Below are 7,803 nucleotides of genomic sequence, written 5' to 3' on the forward strand. Positions count from 1 at the left end.
TCATCACTTAAAAACCCACTTTTTAAAAACAGTTTAGGTTTCTGTTTAGAGCTTGGATTTTATTTTTAAGAAAATGATTGGTGCTACATTAAATACATCGAAACTTCATTCAAATGCTGAGAATCTCCTGTACATGCTGAATATTTATATAAAGATGTGTATAACATCTCCTGAAATTAGTGATTGACAGCCATGTTAATGAGGTCAACCGAAAGTTTTAAATCCAGTTTATTAATGGCCAGATAGAGAACAGTCTTGTGCCTCTGAAAAGTCTGATTCTGCCTGAAAACATAAGCACCTAGAAATAAAATCAAATTTGCTGTGTGCAGTCAAGGTCGGATTCAGCCTCTCCCTGCTGATAGCACAGCAGAACTTGCCTTGGCTGACAAGTCTCAGCCTCTCATGAACCAGGACGGACAGCCCCAAGCTCAGGCACTGGACATGGGAAATCGCTGAGAGTCTCATTCTTGGCCACACCGTGCTCTCTGCTGTAGACGTTGCTGGCCTGGATCTTGCAGGCAGAGTTGCAGTCTCTGAAAATGAACCATTTTCGTTTAGGACTTATATTTCCTCCTGCTCCCCTATTACTATGGAAAAGCCAGCAGGCAGGTGCACTATCTGTGGACATATCCAAGGTCACAAGACTGGGTTAAAACCCGGACAGCACAACTGAGAAGCCATCAGGCGTCCACCTTTGGCTGCTTGTCTCCAGACCAAAAGCATATCAGGGAAATAACCCAGAGACCTCCTTAGAAAGAAAGAGTAGAGAGACCTAACAGCAGGGTCTGGCCCCGACCATGCCTTCCCTGAACAGCTAGAAACATGAAGCCATAGCTGCCTTCCCATTGCAGGTTGTATCAGGGTTGCCGTTTTCCTGGCCTTCCCTTGAATCCTAGAAACCAGCGATCCTGGGTGAAGCGGATATCTTTGAAAACGGGCTGGCACAACCCAAAACATTCCTTTGAAATCATCTATTAAAGGATTAAGACAGGACACAGACCATCCAAGGCAAATCGCTGGGTTTCTTTATTATAGCAGCAGGGGGCGCTCTGAACAGCCAGCTGGGAGGAAATGGAGAGGTTTAGGCACAGGGATCCTCTTTGCACAGACCTATCTATAAAACACCAGAAAGGCGCCTGCATTGCCCTAAGGCTCCCTGATGCCAAAGGCCAGCCGGCAGTAGCCACACAGCAGGCAGCTTAGCCCGCCACGCATGCGCTCTAGTGTCCTGACAAAGTCCAGAGTCTTCTTCTCCAGTTTCCTGTTGCTAGTTGCTGGCACTCACTGGAGGGACCCCTGTGACAGGTTTCGGTGTTCAGTGCATCGTCGCCACGGGGGTGGGGGTGGGGCTCTGGAACTAGAATCGGGCTGCACCCTCACCGCAAATGGTTCTTCTGCAGCATCCTCCCGGGTTCCTGGAGTCGCGCATTTCTCTGGCAGTTCCTCCTTGACGTCACTCACGCAATCCGGAATGCTGGGCTCCGAGGCGCTCTGGCTCCTGCGAGAGGCGGTCCCTGGGTAAATTCCCGCGAAGTCACCCATCCAAACTGGAAGCCTATGTTCGTCGTGGTCACCGCCTTCGAATGGGAACGCGCCAAGGACCCGAAAGAAGCTCAGATAGAGTTCAGGGATGGCTTTCTTCCGAGAAGGTGGGGAGCAGAGGAGGCTGGGCGTCTGGCTGCGGAGGGACCGAATCCCAGGCCTGCTTCACTTGCACGGACCAGAAAGGCGACTCCATCCCTCCAGCAGCACTGGCCTCGCGAGGACAGCAGCAAGTGCAACGCTGCAGCCTGAGGAGCTTTTGCAGGCTCTGGTTGCTGGGTATTTGTAGTCTTCGGGGATTTGCTGAAACTGTCAGTTTGCTGGACGGAACTCCGAATGAAAACATAACATAATGTACTGCAACCTGAACGAAATCGGCTTTGGACACGGAACCGAATGAAAACGTAAATTTACTGAGGAAAAACTGCACGAAAACGGCTTTGGACAATTAACCGAATTAAAACGTAACTTTACCGACGGCCAACGGCACGAAACCGGTTTTGGAAACGTAACCCAATGAAAACTGAACGTTACTGACGGCGACCTGCACGAAATCCACTTTGCACGTGTAACGGAACGAAAACGTAATTTTACCGACGACGGGATGCACGAAATCGACTTTAGACAGGAAACCGAATGAAAATGTAACTTTACTGATGACAAACTGCATGAAATGGGCTTTGGATACGTAACCAATGAAAACGTAACTTTATTGATGACAACTGCACGAAATGGGCCCTAGACAGGTAAAACCGAAAATTGATTTTTCAACCCAAAAGTACCAGGAGAATCGGCAGAGTAAGGTTAACGGACTGATTTTTCAACCTTTAGCGATGACTGACTGCAAGAGAAATCAGTTGTGGACTCATAACGGAATGAAAACGGAACGTTATTGACGATGACTGACCTGCACGAAATTCACTTTGACGTGTAACGGAACGAAAACGTAATTTTACCGACGACCGGATGCACGAAATCGGCATTGGACCGGTAACCGAATGGCAACTGTACTGTACTGATGACTCTGCAAGAAATCGGCTTTGGACACTTAACCGAACGAAAACGGAACTTTACCGAGGAAAAACTGCACGAAATGGAGTTTGGACAATTACCCGAATTAAAACGTAACTTTACCGACGGCGAACAGCACGAAATCGGTTTTGGAAACGTAACCCAATGAAAACTGAACGTTACTGATGGCCACCTGCACGAAATCCACTTTGCACGTGTAACAGAAAGAAAACGTAATTTTACCCACGACGGGATGCACGAAATCGGCTTTGGACAGATAACGGAATGAAAACGTAACTTTACCGATGACAAACTGCACGAAATGGGCCCTGGACACGTAACCCAGTGAAAACGTAACTTTATTGATGCCCAACTGCACGAAATCTGCTTACAGTAAGGAAACCGAACATTGATTTTTCAACCTTTAAAAATACCAGGAGAAGCAGACAGTTAACGGACTGAAAACGTAACTTTACCGATGACTGACTGCAGGACCGAATGAAAACGTAACTTCACGACGGCCCACTGCACGAAATCCGCTTAAGGCAAGCAAACCGACCATTGAATTTCAACGTTTAGAAACAACCAGAGCTTGAGACATTTAACGGACTGTAAGTGTAACGTTACCGATGACTGACTGTACGAAATCCACTTTGGACTCGTAACCAAATGAAAACGTAACTTTATCCAAGGCCAACTGCACGAAATACGCTTACGGAAAGCAATCCAAGCACTGATATCTCAGCATTTAGAATCACCCTGAGGCCGATATGCCAATAAACAAATGAAAACCCTGAAGATCTCTTCTTATTCCCTCAGTAGTGGCTCTGAGAACAGTGGGTTCACATGGAATTCCACCGCGGCCTCCCTGACAAAGTCACAAAACAAAAGAACAATCGCGTACAAAAAAGTCCTGAAATAAAATCGAGTACAGGGTTTGAAATCACCGTCGGATTTCAAATCCACAATATTGAGAGCCAAGAAGAACTTGGGTCATCGGACACCTCAGAGCTACCAGAAACACAAAGGTTAGTGATGCTCCAGCAGCTGGGGAAGATGCTTGAATTCAAATGAGGGGGAAAAAAAACTTTATTGAATCAAAAAAAAAAAAAAGGTAGATGATAGAAAGAAAGAAAGAGAAAGAAAGAAAGGACACAGACCATCGGAGTCAAATCGCTGTTTCTTTATTGTGGAAGCAGGGGCTGCACTGAGGACACTTGGGTGCAGGGAGGTGGGGAGGGGAGCAGTACAAAGACGCGTAAGGAACTTGCTCTAAAGGGGCAGAAAGTCACCTGTTGCTCTCTAAGGCTCGGTGCTGCCCAAAGCCCGCCCACAGCAGCCACACAGCAGGAAGCTGAGCGGGCCAAGAAGGCTCTCCAGGTATCCTGACAAAGTCCAGAGTCTGCTTCTCCAGTTTCGGGTGGCTGGTCGCTGGCACTCACTGGAGAGACCCGTGCCACAGGTCTCGGTGTTCAGTGCTTCGTCGCCACGGGGGGGCGCTGTGGAACTGGACTCGGGCTGCACCCTCACTGCGAATGATTCTTCTGCAGCATCCTCCCGGGTTCCGGGAGTCGCGGGTTTCTCTGGCTGTTCCTCGTCGACCTCACTCACGCAATCCGGAATGCTGGGCTCCGAGCTGCTCTGGCTCCTGGGAGAGGCGGTCCCTGCGTAGATTCCCGCGCGAAGTCACCCATCCAAACTGGAAGCCTATGTTCGTCTTGGTCACCGCCTTCGGATGGGAACGCGCCAAGGACCGGATAGAAGGGAAGAGGCCAGGGACCGCGGTCTTCCGAGAAGCTGGGGAGCAGAGGAGGCTGGGCGTCTGGCTGCGGGGGGACCGAATCCCAGGCCTGCTTCACTTGCACGGACCAGAAAGGCGACTCCATCTCTCAAGAAGCACTTGCCTCGGGAGGACAGCAGCAAGTGCAGCACTGCAGCCTGAGGAGCTGGTGCGGGCTCTGGTTGCTTGGTATTTGTAGTCTTCGAGGAGGGCGGGGTCGGAAATTGGGAAATTTCCCTTGCTGAAACAGTCAGTTTGCTGGACGGAACTCCGAATGAAAACATAACATAATGTACTGCAACCTGCACGAAATCGGCTTTGGACACGGAACCGAATGAAAACGTAAATTTACCGAGGAAAAACTGCACGAAAACGGCTTTGGACAATTAACCGAATTAAAACGTAACTTTACCGACGGCCAACGGCACGAAACCGGTTTTGGAAACGTAACCCAATGAAAACTGAACGTTACTGACGCCACCTGCACGAAATCCACTTTGCACGTGTAACCGAACGAAAACGTAATTTTACCGACGACGGGATGCACGAAATCGACTTTAGACAGGAAACCGAATGAAAAAGTAACTTTACCGATGACAAACTGCACGAAATGGGCCCTGGATACGTAGCCCAGTGAAAATGTAACTTTATTGATGCCCAACTGCACGAAATCTGCTTACAGTAAGGAAACCGAACATTGATTTTTCAACCTTTAAAAGTACCAGGAGAAGCAGACAGTTAACGGACTGAAAACGTAACTTTAGCGATGACTGACTGCACGAAATCAGTTGTGGACTCATAACCTAATGAAAACGGAACGTTATTGACGGCCACCTGCACGAAATTCACTTTGCACGTGTAACGGAACGAAAACGTAATTTTACCGACGACGGGATGCACGAAATCGGCATTGGACCGGTAACCGAATGGCAACTGTACTGTACTGATGACTCTGCACGAAATGGGCTTTGGACACTTAACCGAATGAAAACGTAACTTTACCGATGACAATCTGCACGAAGTGGGCCCTGGACACGTAACCCAATGAAAACGTAACTTTATTGACGCCCAACTGCACGATATCGGCTTATAGTAAGGAAACGGACCATTGATTTTTCAACCTTTAAAAATACCAGGAGAAGCAGACCGTTGACCGACTGAAAACGTAACTTTAGCGATGACTGACTGCACGAAATCAGTTGTGGACTCATAACCTAATGAAAACGGAACGTTACTGACAGAATCCACTTTGCACGTGTAACCCAATGAAAACTTAACTTTACCGACGACAAGCAGCAGGAAATCGGCTTTGGACAGGTAACCGAATGGAAACTGTACTGTACTGATGACTCTGCAAGAAATCGGCTTTGGACACTTAACCGAACGAAAACGGAACTTTACCGATGAAAAACTGCACGAAATGGAGTTTGGACAATTACCCGAATTAAAACGTAACTTTACCGACGGCGAACAGCACGTAATCGGTTTTGGAAACGTAACCCAATGAAAACTGAACGTTACTGACGACCACCTGCACGAAATCCACTTTGCACGTGTAACGGAACGAAAACGTAATTTTACCCACGACGGGATGCACGAAATCGGCTTTGGACAGGTAACGGAATGAAAACGTAACTTTACCGATGACAAACTGCACGAAATGGGCCCTGGACAAGTAACCCAGTGAAAACGTAACTTTATTGATGCCCAACTGCACGAAATCTGCTTACAGTAAGGAAACCGAACATTGATTTTTCAACCTTTAAAAATACCAGGAGAAGCAAACCGTTAAGGGGCTGAAAACGTAACTTTACCGATGACTGACTGCACGACCGACCTTTTCATTTGGTCACGTGTCCAAACCTGATTTCGTGCACTTGGCCATTGGTAAAGTTCAGTTTTCATTCGGTTACGTGTCCAAAGCCGATATCGTGCTCTATGTCGTCGGTAAAATTACGTTTTCATTCGGTTACTTGTCCAAAGCTGATTTCGTGCAGTTGGTCAACGGTAAAGTTACGTTTTCAATGGGTTACGTTTCCAATGCCGATTTCGTGCACTTGGCCTGCAGTAATGTTCCGTTTTCAGTCCCTTAAGTCTCCAGCTCTGGGTGTTTCTAAAGGTTGAAAATTCGATGGTCGGTTTCCTTACCTTAAGCGGATTTCGTGCATTTGGCTGTCATTAAAGTTACGTTTTCATTCAGTTCTCTGTCCAAAGCCGATTTCCTGCAGTTTGTCGTCGGTAAATTTACGTTTTCCTTCGTTTCCGTGTCCAAAGCCGATTTCGTGCAGTTGGCCGTCGGTAAAGTTACGTTTTAATTCGGTTAATTGACCAAAGCTGATTTCGTGCAGTTTGTAGTCCGTAAATTTACGTATTCATTTGGTTCCGTGTTCAAAGCCGATTTCGTGCGGTTAGCCATCGGTAAAGCTACGTTTTCCTTCGGAGTTCCGTCCAGCAAACCGACTGTTTCAGCAAGGGAAATTTCCCAATTTCCGACCCCGCCCTCCTCGAAGACTACAAATACCCAGCAACCAGAGCCCGCACCAGCTCCTCAGGCTGCAGTGCTGCACTTGCTGCTGTCCTCCCGAGGCAAGTGCTTCTTGAGAGATGGAGTCGCCTTTCTGGTCCGTGCAAGTGAAGCAGGCCTGGGATTCGGTCCCCCCGCAGCCAGACGCCCAGCCTCCTCTGCTCCCCAGCTTCTCGGAAGACCGCGGTCCCTGGCCTCTTCCCTTCTATCCGGTCCTTGGAGAGTTCCCATCCGAAGGCGGTGACCCAGACGAACATAGGCTTCCAGTTTGGATGGGTGACTTCGCGGGAATCTACGCAGGGACCGCCTCTCCCAGGAGCCAGAGCACCTCGGAGCCCAGCATTCCGGATTGCGTGAGTGAGGTCGACGAGGAACAGCCAGAGAAACCCGCGACTCCAGGAACCCGGGAGGATGCTGCAGAAGAATCATTCGCAGTGAGGGTGCAGCCCGAGTCCAGTTCCACAGCGCCCCCCCGTGGCGACGAAGCACTGAACACCGAGACCTGTGGCACGGGTCTCTCCAGTGAGTGCCAGCGACCAGCCAATGGAAACTGGAGAAGCAGACTCTGGACTTTGTCCGGACTCCTGGAGAGCCTTCTTGGCCAGCTCAGCTTCCTGCTGTGTGGCTCCAGCGAGCGGGCTTTGGGCAGCACCGAGCCTTAGAGAGCAACAGGTGACTTTCTGCCCCCTTTAGAGCAAGTTCCTTACGCGTCTTTGTACTGCTCCCCTCCCCACCTCCCTGCACCCAAGTGTCCTCAGTGCAGCCCCCTGCTTCCACAATAAAGAAACAGCGATTTGACTCCGATGGTCTGTGTCCGTTCTTTCTTTCTTTCGTTCGTTCGTTCTTTCTATCATCTATTTTTTTGCTTTGATTCAACAAAGTTTTTTTTTTCCTCAATTGAATTCAAGCATCTTCCCCAGCCGCTGGAGCATCACTAACCTTTGTG

The 7,803-nt window shown here is 48.8% G+C and overlaps 2 pseudogenes; one reads left to right on the forward strand and one right to left on the reverse strand.

The window, feature by feature from the left end:
- Nucleotides 1-400: 400 nt before the first annotated feature.
- LOC116896013 lies at nucleotides 401-1,738 on the reverse strand (annotated as a pseudogene).
- Nucleotides 1,739-6,937: 5,199 nt separating this feature from the next.
- Nucleotides 6,938-7,550, forward strand: LOC116896014 (annotated as a pseudogene).
- Nucleotides 7,551-7,803: the final 253 nt, after the last annotated feature.

This window comes from Rattus rattus, chromosome 3, assembly GCF_011064425.1.
Source record: "Rattus rattus isolate New Zealand chromosome 3, Rrattus_CSIRO_v1, whole genome shotgun sequence".
NCBI classification, from domain to species: Eukaryota; Metazoa; Chordata; class Mammalia; order Rodentia; family Muridae; genus Rattus; species Rattus rattus.